The sequence below is a fragment of the Protopterus annectens genome, chromosome 5.part0 (genome assembly GCF_019279795.1).
Source record: "Protopterus annectens isolate FY-2018-M chromosome 5.part0, PAN1.0, whole genome shotgun sequence".
Lineage (NCBI taxonomy): Eukaryota > Metazoa > Chordata > Ceratodontiformes > Protopteridae > Protopterus > Protopterus annectens.
This window is the reverse complement of record NC_056735.1, coordinates 1,658,957,406-1,658,974,939: the sequence shown is the minus strand read 5'-3', so window position 1 is coordinate 1,658,974,939 and position 17,534 is coordinate 1,658,957,406.

Below are 17,534 nucleotides of genomic sequence, written 5' to 3'. Positions count from 1 at the left end.
TCAGAAACAAATTTCAGGTATTAAAACTTGCTGAGCACTATTTCTTTTTGTATAATATGAAGTGAGACATACAGAACATTATAAATGATATTCACATAAACAGATATATACGACATTGATAAAAAATATTCAAATTACTACAGAAAATGTTTGAAATTAAGTCCAAATTGCATAAAACGAATAAAATAAAGGAAAACAACTGGATTTTCACAAAGAATATGTATTTCATATTAAGCAAAGATATTCAAATTATCACAAGTGTATAAAGTGTTTGCATGTTTGTGCAGTCTTACAGTAGAGTTATTTCACAAACGTACAGCCATTACAGGGCATATTTCATGAAGTAAAGACATTACAGAGCATATTTCATAAAGTGCAGTATTTCAAAGAGCTTATTGTGCATTTGAATGGTGTTACTAGCTCACAGCACTGTTTGTTCATACATAATTACAAGGGCCATATTTTCATTGTGTTTGTGTATACTTTATGTGCATGGCAGATGGATTTATAAAGCCCAGTGCACTTGTATTTGACAGTAATATTGTTGAGAACTGGAGAGTGGTTGAGCAAGAGTACTACATTTTCATACAAGCTGCATTTTCCTGATAAAGATGACTGTACAAAGGCATGTATTCTGCTTAATTTTGCTGGGTCAGAAGCCATAGAAAGCCATAGAAAGGGAAAGCTCATTTGTGTATTCAGTAGCTGTTTATACAGGAGAGTGGGGAAACCATCATATTGTTGTATTGGCTGAGTCAAGGGAGGACCTAGAGTGCTTAAAACATAAATTTAGAGAAATGTGTAACCCCCCAGACAAAATTTACAATGGAAAGGCGCTTATTTTACACAAGGGATCAAGAAATGTGTAACCTCCAGACAAATGTTACAATGGAAAAGCACTTATTTTACACAAGGGATCAAAAGCCTGGTGAAACTTTTGCAATATATATATATATATATATATATATATATATATATATATATATATATATATAAAACTGACCTGAGAAATAAAGCTAAAACGTGCAGATTTGGTGACTTAAGGGATGAGATGATAAAGGACAGACTTGCGTGTGGTATAAAATATGATGCTGTGAGAAAGATTTTGCTTTGTGACAATGAATTAACTTTGAAAAAGGCCATGGAGATTTGTCAGATATATGAGCTCACAGAAAAACACACAAATATTCTTACAAACGAGAACAGCTCTAGAAGGCACAGTGACAAAGCTCATGTTGATAGTATACAGCACATAGTTAAGAGAAACAGGCCCAAGCACATGGCAGCAACTGTAACTCCTGCAGCACTCACTGGTAAACCCCAGAACTTTCTAGCAAATTCCTGAGTTCTCACAGTCTCAGTAAAGCATAAGAGTGAGTCAGCAAATTCAAAAGCATGGGCCTCAACCTACTTTCATGGCCAACTGTCGTAATTGTGGAGGAAATCATAAATCTAAAAGGGAGAAATGTTTAGCTTTTGGTCAACAATGCCACAAATGCAATAAATGGAATAATTTCAACAGGTTTAGTAAATCAAAAGGCCCACATTCTTCAATTACAAGGGAACATTTTAAGAAACAAGTTGATCAGTTAGACTTTGGCATTTCTACTCATTATATTGATGGTGTGTCAGTGCTTCATGAAACAGTCAATACAATATATGTAAGGGCTAAGAATGAAGTATTTTTTACTGCTTGGATAAATGGCATACCCATAGAGCTCAATGTTGAAACAGGTTCCAAGTGCAATGTTTTGTCAGCAGAAACATTTTCTAGAGTGTGTAAAGGTGAAAGGCTTGATTTGGCAAGGTGTGCAAAACTTGTTGCTGATGGATGTTAACAAATTCAGACCAAAGACTCAGTAGTGCTTTCATGTTACTCTGCTGGAAAAAGCTATGACTTCTTCTTCTGTGTGGTTAAGAGGCACAGCCAGTCATTATTAGGGCTCAGAGACAGTTTGAAAATGGGACTGCTTTAATTTAATAAGGAAGTCCACCATGTTAGCTTAAAAGACCACTACTAATTTTGTCAAGTACATTTTTTTCTATCAAGACAAACTAGGCAAACTTCCAGTTATGCATTCCATTAAGTTAGACCAAAAGGTCAGTCCAGTTATCAGGCCAGCATGAAAAGTTCCAATAGCCATGCAAGACAGAGTCAAAGCTGAACTAGATGAAATGGTGCAACAAGGTGTGATTTGTCCAGTTGAAACTTCAAATGAATGGGTAGCCAAAGTAGATGAAATGGTGCGACAAACATTTGTATAGATGCATGGAATCAGGAATAGCTGACAGGACTAAATCATCCTTATCATGGAAAGTAAACCTGTCTGGTGGACATCTGCAATAAATAAACTCTATAACAAAAGAAAAAAATTGCTGTCCAGGACCAAGAAGGAGCAGGTGCCCAATTGGAAGCAATCTCTCCTTAGGCTAAACAAGCAAATAAAAGCACTAGTGAAATCCTCCAAAGCAAACTTCAAGTGCAAATTGGCCACATCTACTAGAGACAGTCATAAGGCTTTCCTCAACTATGTCCGTAATCTCAAAGGTAGCACCCAGATATGTTTAGAACTGGTGGTCAAGGACACCACATATACAAACTTGCTGGCTGACAGATTCAGCAAAAATTTCACCTCTCTGTCCACCCCATCAGTAAATCAAGACATTCCCAATACCTGCCCCTTTCCCCTTATATCTAGGAATTGGGTCATCACTGCTCTCTCAAAGGCAAAAAATATAGCCTCCATGGGACCTGATAACATCCCAGGCTGCATCCTACATAAACTCAGGCAGGAACTTGCAGCACCATTAGGCGCCCTATTCAACCAAAGCCTGAGTACCATTTTTGTCCCAGCTGAGTGCAGGATAGCCACTGTCATCCCTTTATACAAAGGTGGCGCATCCACTGATCTGGGAAATTATAGACCCATCAACCTAACTAGCCTGATCTGCAAGGCCATGGAAAGGATTATCATGGACCTCATTAACAAGGACATTGTCAACCTCCAAACACTCGATCCCACACAGTTTAGCTTCATCAAGGGGAGGTCATATCTGTTAAATTTGGTCGACTTTTTTGAGACCGTCACCAAAGCCATGGACTAGGGGAAGACAGTGCACACCACCTACCTTTACCTGGGCAAAGCCTTCAACACTACTCCCCACTCAGGTATAATAGATAAACTCTCTCAAGTAGGCATAAATCCATATGTTACCAGATGGGTAGCCAACTGGCTCACTGATAGAACCCACATCAACTAGCATACCCCAGGTTTTGGTCTTGGGGCCTCTGTTATTTGAGATATACTTTTCTGAGGTACAGGCCAAAACCAGTGGGCTATGGTTGACCAAGTTTGCAGATGACTGCAAGTTGGGAGTTGTCATCAATTCCCCTAGTGACGTGGACATCCTCCAACAGGGTCTCACCCAAACAAATGACTGGTGCCAGAAACATGGCCTCAAGCTGAATACAAAAAAATGCATCATCATCCCCTTTGCAGAGAGAGATGTCCCCACAAATTATCACACTAATAACAGCATTCTAAGCATGCAGTCAGTCAGGAGGGATTTGGGCACCCAGATTGATAGCAGCTTGATTTTTGACCACCATGTAGCTTCCATTGTATGGAAAGGTTTCTACATGGCCCACCTCATAAGTAAGGGTATCTCATCCAGGGACAAGGAGGTCATAACATCCCTGTATTCTTCCATTATAAGGCCCATTATTGAGTACAACACCCCATTTGGCATGTACCTCGCAAAGCACATGCAGCAGCTGGAGAGACCACAGAGGTTCCTCACCAGGAGAATCCAGAGACTCAAAAATCTAACATACACAGATAGGCTAAAAGCCCTATCCCTCTACTCTGTTTCATACATACTCCTCAGAGGTTACCATTGTCTGGCATACAAGGTGATCTCGTACCCCACCTTGATGGGATTGCTGCATATCCACAATTCAAGTCCCATTTGAGTAACCCACACACACGGCCTCAACCTGGTCTGTGATATCAATAGGACTAGCTGGTGGTACAGATTTGTGTCCCAGAGACTCCCCAATTTATGGAATAGACTCCCTCTTCACTTCAAGCAGAGTACCTCTTTACCCCTTATTAAGGGCAATCTAGATAACTGGATGGGAACTAGAAAATACATCCTTGGGATTCAATCCATGCCCCTGCTGGACAGGATCATCAGGTACTGATTTGTCTATGCATGGGCTAAACTCTTGGCTAGGCCTATAAGGGCGCCAAGGCCAATAGCCTAGTAGCTTCCTATAATCCTTTGATCCTATCATCTTCCATGGTGGTAGCCCATAAGAAAAGCTCAGATGAGATCAGAATATGTATTGCTCCACAAGATTTGAATAACGTGCTAAAAAGACCTCATTATCCAATGCACACAGTCAAAGAAGTGGCAGCTTTAATGCCAAAATGCCACTATTTTTTCTGTCTTAGATGCAGAGAGTTCATTTTGGCAAATTCAGCTTGACAAAAAAATCATCATTGCTCACTACTTTTAGTACTCCATTTAGCAGGTACAGATTTTTGAGATTGCCATTTGGGATAAATTCTGCAAGTGAAGTCTTCAAAGTGCAATGGAGCAAATTTTTTTCTGGGTATCTCTGTGCTATTATAGTAGACAACATAGTGGTAGGAGGTCGTGATGAAGCAGAGCATGATAGAATCCTCAGAAAAGTTCTAGAAAGGGCATGTCAGGTGAATCTTAAGCTCAACCCACACAAAAACAAGTTCAGGCTGCATATGTTGGTCATTTATTTATGAGTACAGACTTGTGACCAGACCCTTCAAAGCAAACAGCCATTCTTGAGAAGAAAGCTCCAGACAATGTTCAAGCTCTGCAATGTTTTCTTGGCATGATCAACTACCTAGGGAAGTTCATTCCAGACTTGAGCCAACTATGAGCACCACTCAGAGAGCTAACCCATAAAGATGTATCCTGGTCTTGGTTATAGCAACACCAAGCATTATTTGATATCTTGAAACAGAAAATTGCTAGTCCACCTACTCTCAGATATTATGATGTTCACAAACCAGTTACACTTTCCTGTGATGCTTGAAAATTTGGTCTTGGTGCAGTTGCAGTCATTCTTCAAGAGGATCAACCTGTTGCCTATGCAACAAGAACTCTTACCCAAACTGAAATGCAGTATGCCCAGATCGAGAAAGAGCTTTTGGCAATTGTGTTTGCATGTCCGAAGTTCCATGATTATGTTGATGGTAGACCTATCCAGACTGATACAGACCACCAGCCATTGGTCACTGTCTTGAGAAAACCTATGCATTCAGCCCCAGCCAGACTGCAACATATGATGCTGAGATTGCAAAAGTACAATTTCAGTCTTGTCTACAAGAAAGGCAAACTTCTTTATCTTTCTGATACCTTATCTAGATCACCCAGAAACACCACAGAACAGCATGAGAAAGAGAACCTTGATTTTGAAGTCATGGAAGTGAGAAATTTTTCTTCCACATGTTTAGTTGAGCTGAGAGATCACACTGTCACAGATCCAGTTTTACAAAGGCTCAATCACGTTATCAATCAAGGATGGCCATCAAAGCAAACTAGTTTGCCTCAAAAGTGCAACCTTATTTTCTTTATAAAGATGAGATTTTGTCTGACAAAGGTATCATAATGAAAGGTCCAAAAGTAATTGTTCCAAAGTCCTTGCAACAAGAGTACATTATTATCTTACATTGTGGTCACCCAGCAACCAAATCTACCAAAGGAAGGGCAAGAGAACTTGTATTTTGGCCTTCTATGTCAAAAGACTTTGAGAGAGCACTTTTATCTTGTTCAGTTTGCAATAGTACTAAGCCACATCAACAGAAGAAACCACTTCAGCTGAACCAGATTCCAGAGCTACCTTGGTCAACAGTAGACACAGACATCTTTTAATGGAATGGTCAGTATTATTTGGTGTTAGTAGACTCTTACTCTAATTAGTTCAAGATTGGCCTACTTCCCAACCTAGCATCCAGTGCAGTCATTACAAAGATGAAGCATCATTTTGCTGTTCATGAGTCCACACAAAGTTAATTTTGACAATGGCACACAGTTTACAAGCCAACATTTCAAAAGATTTGGTAAAGAATGGGATTTTACTCATGTCACAAGTAGTCCAGAGTACTCGCAGTCAAATGGTTTGGTAGAATGTGCAGTTCAAAGTGCAAAACAGTTACTAGAGAAGTCAAAACAAGATAATAGTGATGTTTTCCTGACTCTTGAATCTCAGAAATGTTCCTTACAATAAACATCTAGGTTCACCTGCTCAGAGACTTCTGTTGAGACAAACCAAAACCACATTACCAATCAGTAGTCAATTGTGGGTTCAATGTGTCAAGACCAACAGGTTAGTGAAAGCTAATCTGTTGAAGAAGCACCTATCCTAAACGTCCTACTATGATAAGACCAGTAAACCGCTCAATCCATTGCAAGAGGGAGAAGTGGTAAGGATGCAGACGTCTAAAGCTTATGATCGGATTGGTGTCATGAAGAATATTGATACTGAGCTAGGATTATACATTGTAGAATCAGAAGGACAAATTTTTAGGTGGAATCAGAAGGATTTGAGACCAGTGTCCAAGCCTATACCACAGCAGATACCCTGTGAGAAAGACTCTTTATCTCACAGTGAGATGTCTGGTGTTCCAATTCCTGAGGAAGTTCCAGAGGACATTCCTGAAACTATGATGAATCCAGAAGTTCCTGATATGAGTTGTGCACCGCAGATTGTCCCTGTTGCTAAATTTGGTCCCAAATGTTATGTTACAAGATATGGTCGAATCTCTAAACCCTGTAGCAGATATGAAGCAACTTGGATATGAACGTTGTGCTTTGTTTCCAATGTACATAATAATGCATGTCTATCTCCGATATTGTTTTGTATAAAGGGCAATATTTTTAGAGAGGATGTAGATCAATATATGTGCATATATTTTTAAGAAGCTATCCAAGGACTTGCACAAGTATATAAAAACTGAGCATGTGCGAGTCTGTCTGCCGTTTTGTAGTTAGCTGTTGAGATGTAAGCATGTATGTATGCAAGCTCTGTTTGTTAACTAGTTCGTTCATATTTAATGATGCTGCTATCCATCCTGATGTGTTTCTATGTATTAAAGCATCTGAATGAAACCCCAAGTCTTCTTGTTATATGTGTTAGAGACAAATAAGTGACAGGTGCTATCCTTAATGTAGCCACATATGGCAATTTACATCAGCTTATGGTACCACAAGACATTTGAACCTCATTAGCATACTGGCCATATAGCCATCACAGTCATAAACAACTGCATATCCTTATTTACACGATCAGCACGTATTGCCCCAGTCCAAGAGGGACACAGGCAGAAGCCATGTGGTGAAACGATCTTTGCCCAGCCAGTCATACAGATGGCACATGCTTTGGTGCACTGAGGTGCTCTGCTTCCCATTAGCCAGGGCTCTGTTGCAAAGGTGGGTTAAAGGCTGCTAGACAAATCTCTCCCACCAGCATGTATTAGTAACCTCACATACTAGGTGAATGTCCTTACAGTGATTAATCCATGTACTATGCCACTTACAGATATGCAGCATTTAGAATCAAGCATGGTCACACATTTCCCCATATAAAATGCAGAGATCACCTCTGAGTAGTCTATATGACACAGGCTACAATGACACTCATTTCAGATGATCCCCATTGAACACATGCTGAAGATATGAAGTTCCCTTGTGAGAGACCATACTGTTTTGTACTACTTGAAAAGGTCCATTACCAAATGGCCATTACACTCAGATATTAGCATGCTGAGGAAAGAGTACATGGAAGTTATGATTATGTCAATTAAGGGTAATTGTGCCCTCAGCTATGACATACGATTCACATTATACCACTGGGGAGACATGGTAATCTCAGGCACATTAGGTGTAAACCTGTGTGACCAGCTCTTTCACCCCTGAGTATTGACATCACATGTTGCAACTTATGTCCTACTTACCAGCTACATAGGTGTTAGTGATGGAAATGATACTACATATATATTTGCATGGAGTTTATGGCCATTACTATGTCAACAGACATACCCTCTTCTAGGATATTGATATAACTCACAGACTCCATGAATGGTCACTCTTTGCAGGCATCAGCCAACATTGTTAGCCACAGATAGTCAGTATTCACTTGTATCATAGTTAAATGCATTCAAAGCAGTAGAGGACCCTGGACTGAGCCTGCTGAACACTGCTGCTTACAGATCAGTTATTGGAAGTGGATGTCCCTACACTGAGTATGTGTACCATCAATGGGCCACCTAGTGACCCCTACAAAAATAGTAGCATGGATGCTTAAGTGGGTGCTTTGTACATGATGCCTGACTGGGGGGATATAGTCAGATGGCTTGGCTCAGTCCAGGGAGTTGCATGCCCTGATGTCCCTTCACCCAGGCCCTTGGTGACTGCCTTGGAAATGTCCACCACATTTAACAGTCATGATCCCATTGTCAGAAATTCAAATTGTGTACAGTCAACTGGGTGTAGATCACATATATGTGTGCTGATCAGCTCCATGCTGAGAGCCCCTATGGCCATACTGCTATGGATACTCAGGCAAAGAGGTCTACAGTTCCTTTGGTCAGTGCATGCACCACCTCTGTGCAAGGGTATAACAGTTGATGTTGTCCAGTCAGCTGGGGTCCAGCCAGTAGTTTCAGTATGATTGCAAGGTGTTCCCAATGGTGTTATTAATCCATAACACATCCCATGTTAGATGCATCCTGGGATGTTAGCATGTCCAATAGATGCTGTGTATCCTCCATAAAGAGGCCATTTATGACCTGCTCTGCAGATATGGAAGTTACTGGACAGGTTATAGGAATGTCATACATCACATGTGGTGGGGACAGGGGAGTAAAGTTGACACAGAATGTGTGGGACTACAGGTTAGTTATGGGTACAGACCCATTCTATGTGGTATCATTAAGTATGAGTTTGCCAACAATCTGGGCCTGTGCTTTGAGGTTACACATGTAACTACGTTGTGTGTTGTGGTTCTGCTTTGTGTGGATGACTAATTTTGTCACTTACTGTGTCTACACAACATCACAACACTATGTGGTTGCTGTAGCTGAGGAGGTTATGTCACAATTTTAGCGGGAGCACCCTCACCCCAACTGTCACACAGCAATGTCCACCTCCTGTTGTACAGCCTGATAATGGCAGTTGTCCACCAGGCACATTTGCTGTGCCATGAGAAGCCTGTGTTCCTTCTGTCAGGTACAGCCGAGTTCATGCAGTTGCAATGCTGCTGGCATAATGCATGGGTGTACAGCTCTGAATATATGCTGTCCCATCAGAATGGGGAGGTGCAGTCAAGCTAAGTAAACAATCCCACAGGAGGTAATAAATGGCTTTGTTGAAATATATGTCTGTACTGTCTGCAAGTCGAGGTTATGCCTGGTAGCTTTAATGACACTGATCAGTGGTCAGAACCCACCAGGGAGGACCTCACATTGTGGGGCTGCAGTGGTTACCCATATTGGTAAACACATGTTGCAAAATGTTCATTCCCCTTGGAGAGATGTCACGGCACTGCTCCAGAAAACTGTAGTTAAGGACTTAGACTAACCTTTGGGCAAGTGAGTTGTAGCAAAACTAAGCAGAACAGCTGGTGGTCAGTTAATGATACCTCATAACATAGTGTACTGATATATCTTGGTAGATGCATGTGCATACAAATATGCACAATGAGTGTCCGGATACATGTAGCTGTTCCTGTAGCCAGCTATTGCTTGATTATGCACCCTTTCAGTACTGAATGGCACCTGCAGTGTCTCCAGGAAATCATAGTGTTTCAGAAAATCTGGATGTGTATCTATCCTTAATGAGTATGTATACACCACCTTGAACACTGTAATTTTGAGGTGTGAAGATGTGGATGGACATGTAGTCTGGTATGGCTGTGATGCTGTCCACAACCTTGAACCACATGTCCTTGACTGCACACGTCTGCATAATCCAGGGTGGGGACACATTCCACAGAGTGGGGTTCAGTGTTGTCATACCCACCGTGTAGCAGCATAACCATAACATTGTATAAAGATGGTGTTCTCATTGCCAACTTTCCCCCAAACAGTGCATCTTTGTTGCCTTGTGGGGGTGTCAGTAGTCATGGCCGTCACTCTAAATCTCAGGAGTGAGAGATGGACACCATCACTGGTGAAGCATTCATGTTTGTTGAGCAAAGCATCCCAGGCAAACATGTAGTAGATCCTCTGACACATGCTAAGGCAATTATTGACTTCCATCAATTTCCATGTGTATGGAGCCATCATCCCAGGTAAGTGTCAACTGCAGCTGCAAGGTATGTGTATGTATGACACAGACTGGCTAAGCACAGTTATGTGTCTGCATACAGGCTGGTGACGTATGCCCCTAGTTGTACACACCTGCAGAAACTAGGATGTCAACATTATCTTAATTGAAATCCCTTGACTTGCAGCAATGTGTGGTAAGGCCTATTGTTTCAACCCACAGACAGCTATCTGTCACCTGTCCCATATGCTGCCACTTGACAAAGACATGAACGTGTCTCATAATGTAATCACCTCTGACTAAGAGATGTGATTTGGGTTTTGCTTGAATGTTTGACCAGTGAGAGAGTGGTGCATGCTGTATTATGTGTAATGTGCACTCCAGAGCCAGGGTGTTCTGAGGTGTCTGTTTGGCAATGTATCGGGTAAGGAGCTGCACACGTGTAGGTGTGTGTGATGTGGGTGTAGATGGTGCAAGATGTGAGCTGTGTATGTTTGCATAATGCTCATTGCCATATGTAATGACTGCTGTTGGAGACACCATGACAGCAAGGTTTGAAATGCAGTCATCTGTCACATGTTGTGTTTATGTTTCATAGGAGTAGAGGGGTGGGGACACTCCCAACACCTCAGCAGCAGGCCCTGCAAAGATAGGATCATGCTGCCACAGCCTTGGAGTTGACAGCCTGATATATAGTGCTTGTAGGCACACCTTGCAATAAAGATGTGGATGACCGTGCATGCATAGCAGACTTGTTCAACTTTGATGACGTTACATTGGCCTCACAAGTGCATGATGCCTATCAAGCAAGTAGACAGCACACTGGTTGTTGTGTGATATGATGTGAGAACACAGACATGTGTATCAGGTACCTAACTGCACAGTATGACATGCCTAGGACATGTGGCAGGTGGGCACACATTGGTCAAAGGTGGCCAGTCCACTGCAGTAGGCCTAACATCCATGTCATGCAGATATGCACCAGAAATGTGTTGAAGGGCAGGATGCATGATGTACTGTGAAAGTGTCACCTATGATGGCTCACTGGCAGTGTGCTAATTGTTACAGCAAGACTGAACATCTATGTTAATGGACATTGTACATTGTATTGTGGAACTACAGCAGTGCTAATAATCCCCCTCTTGTCAGTTCCTTAGTGACAAACTGCCAACCCTGGAACAGATGGCATAACACGTACAAAAGCCAACTGATTGGCCAGGTTGCTAATCAAGGCATCTACTTGGAAAAGGGTATGTAAAGCCTACAGTGGCTTTCATGCTGTAGGACAGATATGTGGACGAACAACCAGGCTGTGTCCTGCTTGTCATCATGGACTTCATGATACCGTTTTGCATGACAGAAAATGTAATGGAGCATGGTATCCTATGTCAGAGTGGTGTCGGTGAGACCAGCATTAGTAGTTGCCAGGCATCAGCAATTCTTTGGACTCCCCTGCTTTCCACAGTCTTCACAAGGTAATTATATCCTTCCAGTACATGCTGCTAGGGTAGTGTCCAACTGCAGAATACCTGTGTAAAACCCCCACCTTACCTTCAAAGGGTATACATATTACTCTTCCCTAACATGTTAGTCTGTGCTCTGTACACTCACCTTGGATGGCTCTCTTTGTGGGACCTGCTGGAAGTAACTACAATACTTAGTTGCACAAAAGATAACTAGTATGTAGTGCCATGCAGCGTCTCCAGATCTCTGAGTCATGTGACATGAAATGCCATGAATGGAGTTAGTATGGACATGAGCAGTAACACTGTTGTACACCTACTGACAATGGACCACACACCATTTGTTGTGCTCAAGACCAAATCATGCCTAGCGACTCTAAGTGGTGGACCCCATTGAGTGCTACACTATGCAATGGATGACAGGAATATTAGTCAGTCCACCTTCCATGGCCTGGCAAAGTGTTTGACAATATTAGGCCAGTAAGCCTTGCTGGAAACTGTGTAGGTTATCTACTGAGTGTTATGACAGCTGGGTGAGTAGACAAGTGTTTGATAGTCATAATCTGGGAAGATAGCATTGGGAGACCTAAGCTGCTATGATGCCAGTCATCAGTGGATTTCCCCAGACATCACTGATGGCATACCCCTTCTAGCCATTCCCTCTCTGATGTCACAGCCACTGTCAGTGCCCTCTTATTGGCTACATTACCAGATGACTGAATATCAGGAGCTGTCACTGAATCCCACATAGAACCAACAGTTAACCAGGATGGCCTGTGACACACATTCAGTTGCAGTTTGAGCCACTGACAAATACTAAATGGCAATGACTGCACAATACTATCCTTTGGAAAGTCATGTACCACTGGGAAATATAGTAGTGTCTGCACACCACACACAGTTGAGCCATTGCTCATGGACATATGGACACAGGGATAATTGTAGCCTCTGACATTCAGTGGTCGATGATATGTGGGGATGCATTCAGTGTTGTACATCATAAACAGACAGGTCTGTGATGTAGCTCCCAGACTGTTATTGCCATACTGAATATTATATGGCAGTCATCACAAATATCATTGTGTGCAATGGCACCTTTGCTATGTCACTGCACAAGCATATCTTACAACTGTAGCAACCACACAGGTTCCATGGTTCTACAATACACATTGCAGATAACATGTCCTGTGGAGTCTGTGTCAAGACCATATATGTGTAGTCTGTCTCATAAATGCTTTGGAGGGGATGCGTACGTCTGCCATACAGGGGGGTGTCAGATCCCACTATGTACATGATGCACATCTATGACAGGACTAACATATGTCTTACCCAACCTACACACCTACACCATCACTGTGGTAAAATACTACATGTTGGAGAGACAAGTATGTCACACAGACAGTACACCCTATATGTAAAAGGCCCCATGCATGTAAAGCACACATCTAGTGTGACACACATCATGTGCAGGTTACACCATGGGATGCAGAACAATGAGAGCCACAACTGTTGTCAGACAAATGTATGTACTGGACACAGGAAAATTGAAAATGGGTCATCCCTAGCACCACAGCTTGAAGAAGTTTTAGCTTCCAACACTCTGGTAACACTTCTCAGGGGTATCAGACCTTTTCACAGATTAGGGATGCATGAGTACACTGAATGAGACCATTGTCCTTGTTAGCCTGTTACACACATATGGACTTATGCAGCCATGCACCTATAGTGCCTTACCTTGCTGAGGACATAATTCTTCTGTGCTGACAGTCTATCCTGTGCTGTTAAGTCTATGGCTCTCTTACTGCTGTGTGTCCATAGATGTCCCCAACAGAATCCTGAAACAGAAACAGAAACAAGTCCATGACACACTTTTCATTGTATAAGTATACAGCCATTACAACATCATGCAACATAAGGTACAAAAAATTATGTGGCTTACTCATTACAAATGTCAGCATACAGTATCTGTCAGTAACCACTACAAGTGCCATGGCTAAACAATGCATTACACAAGTACATGTTAATTTGTATAGTCACCCTGTGCATCAGACACATAGCTTCATTTCCCTGCATCAATGATGAGAATGACAGGGATGTGGCACAGATATTATCACTTTCACAGGGTGTTGTGTGGGGGTGCAGGAGGCCTAGGCTGACCCAAAATGATGACAGCATGTGTGTGAGTCAGAAAGGGAAGCAGGCAAGATGGACCATGGAATTGTGCCATGTGTGTCGGTAGGTGACCTGTATTTGACAGTGGTGTGTGGGTGTGTGCGTGTACACAGTCAAGCTCAATGCTAGCCCTACATGTGTTTACACTGGGCAGCTTTGAACCATGCATGGTAGAACTGGTAGTTCACCATCTCCAGTCCTGAACACAGGAACTCACTCTGCCAGGAGTTGCACTGGCATTTCCATGCCCTAGGTCAGAAGTGGTGGTAGTACCTGATGGTGACTACTGTCTGCTGGAACCGTTCCACTACAGGAATGCCCAGGACCACAAGCCCGTGGCCTGCCATATCTTGGTGTGGATAGCACACTCCCCTCCTTAGCGCTTTATGTACTGCCACTATTGAAACATGATTGTACATGGCCACATGGACTCTCAGCAGATGTGGTTGCTGACCTACATCCATGGGGCCAACTTTCAACTCCAACCACATGTTCCAGCAAAGACACTATGCATTCCAAGGCAGACACTGTCTCGACCCACCTTTTGTCCACTGCATCAGTGAACTGATCCAGGGTGTCCCTAGTGCAGTGGAAGCAGTCACTGATGTCAGACTGTGCTGCATCCATAACCCTGAGCATTCATCTAGGGATCCTTTCAGAATGTGCCTGTGCCTCCATGATGGCCCGCCAAAACATTCACCGAGTGAACTGTGATGTGATACCTGCAACAGGTGGTGGAAGAACAGCAGGCCTCGTATGAGCACTCCTATGAATCCAACTGTGTAGAACCTTGCCAGCTGTCTGGCTATGGCCAGTGTCTACACTCACTGGAACCGTAGTTTCCACACTTTCCTGTTGAATGTCCCCACCCTCTGACTGTCCAATATCTGTGGCCTCTGGGGAATGAGTATATGTAGTCATACTGACTGAGTGCAGTGACAATGAAAGCAGAAGAGTGATGTCAAACCCTGACTCCTGAAACCTCCACCTTTGCATCACTGTGGCCACCATCATCATCAGAGTCTGAACAGATGCTGACATCAGGTTGTGTAGGGGACAGAGACCAACCCCCCTGTTCACCTGTGATAAGAGAGGAAAAAGCAGTATATTAATACCTACACTATTATGTTCTGCACTACTACTACTATATTGCAATAAATGTACAGCTGTATACACTGTTGGCGCTATTACAGACCTGTTAAAATCCCAGCCTCATATAGTAGGACAAGAAATTACTATTCCCAATAAGAGCTGTAGTTACTTGAAAATAAATGCTCTTTACATAGCAATCTCATCCGCAAAAATGACGTTCACTTTTGACATTTTTGAAGACTCTGCAGAGTTGACACATATGGCAATTTGCACTGTCCTGACAATACTGTCACACCTATCAGTGTGGTGACACCTACAATGCATACATATGACTGTCACATGTGTACAGTCATAAAATATCTGTGCAGTTGTCAATCATGCCGACAGTACAGCACTCCAGGCAGCAGACCTGGGAAGACACTTTAGAGTTTGCATTGCTGTAAACCTACATATATAACAAAACAGCATTGTGCTTACCAGGAGCAGGGCCATGGCCTTGTCCGATACCGGATGGACTTGTGAAAAGTAGAGGGGGTGGTAATGTCAGTACCACCGCATGTTGCACCACACAAGGTAACAGTCCGTATATCTCACATTTATAGTAGCTACTATGTTAATTATTATATCAGTCAACATCTGAGTAGGAGAGTCAAACTGCAGTTAAACCCTCCCCCCCACAAAGAACACAGACCAGATACCCACGTAAGAGTATGTATAATCTGACACATTGAATGCTGCAGTATTCCAATAGTGATCAAACTAAGCTTACCTGCACACCTTCTGCCACAGAAACTGTGGCACCCACATCCATGATGTACGGTGTGATGGATGTCTGGGAGCTATAGTGTGTACCTAGGTTCACCAGGACTTCTTCAGTGGCTGATAGTGATTTTTCTACTGCATGCCCTCCATCAGTGATGCCATGACCCTGGCTACATCTGCTGCTCTTGTGTGTGCAGCATTGATCATGTCCATTGCACGGTATTGAACCTGCTCATATGTCCTGCTTTGATGACCTGCAGCATTCATGTCATGGACAAGGAAAGCCCATAATGGTTCCCGCTGTTCCCTGTTTTGCCTTCCTCTGGACAATAGGAGTTCATAGTGTTGCTGGAGACCTTCAATTATAATCTCATTCTCTGCATCTGTGAAAGGTGCACAGTATCTTGGGTACATGTGTCCTAAAAGACAACAGAATGGGAACACATGTCAGGATTACATACGTGGAAGTACACTATGTAGAGATACAGGAAAGTACAGAATGGCTGACAGTATCCACTGCTTGATCACACATGTCATATTTCACTGTGTGCTAACATACTAAGTGTGTGGATACAACTAAGATACTAGCAATAGTCAGCTATTCCCATATGTGCCATAACAGATACTGCTCTATGACCCCACACCCAACACTGGAGTCTATTGTAGTGTGTGCCATAGGGGCAACCCCCTGATAATATGTTCAAAAAAACAGTGTCAAACAAATAGCTGTGTGCTATTACAACCACTATAAGGGGACAGTCCCAAGAGACCAGTCTGCCACATTGACAAAAAGCATTCCACCCTTGATGTATTTTATGTCCTCAGTAGGTGTAACAAATCTGGAGATCAATGACATGTCATTATCACAGTTCTAAGAAAGGCTTAATGCTGTAACCCCTATTCTCTGTAAGTATATTCACACATCAGCATCCTGTTGTAAACAAAAACGTTATATACCTGCTGGAGTACAAAACTCCTTTGTTGATATGTGGTGATATTTAAGTTTTTGCAAAAGCATGTTCAGTGTGCAGAAAGTCTCACACAGAATGGTTCCCCATATGTTTGCCTTTTAACATACTTCTGATTATTTATTTATTTATTTATTTATTTACTGGGAAAGACAGACTGGGCTCGAAGCCCATTTTCAGTAGAGGCCCAGGGAGAAAAGCTCTACAGAAATATAAGCAAAATACAATAATTAGATAGTACAATAGTATACATAGAGTAAGATGCTGAATACACATCAGCCAGTTAGTCTATACAAAGTAGTATTCAATACAGTTTTCTAGTAGATACAGGTTAAAAAAGAAAAACACACAAGCATTTCAGTAAAGATCACTGTGTGAAAAATAAAATTAATACTGTATACATATTAAATAATAGTAATGAGAAAATGAGATTTCCTTTATATATATATATATATATATATATATATATATATATATATATATATATATATATATTTGAGTAGTAATAAACACTGAGGAGATGGAGAAAATGAGGTAAGAAGTGGACAGTGTGTTGAAAGAGTTATAGATATCTTGTCAGTCATGTTCGGTACAGGAGCAATGTCAGTTCTTGGATAGATGTTTAGATAGTTGTTTGAAATTGGTAGATTCAGGTGTGAGTTCCATAATTTGGCTATTTGGTTTGAGAATAGTGCTTTAGCATGAGTGCTGTTAGCTTTAATTAGCAGGTGATTGCCTCTTAACCAATCTGTGGTTCTGCAATGAT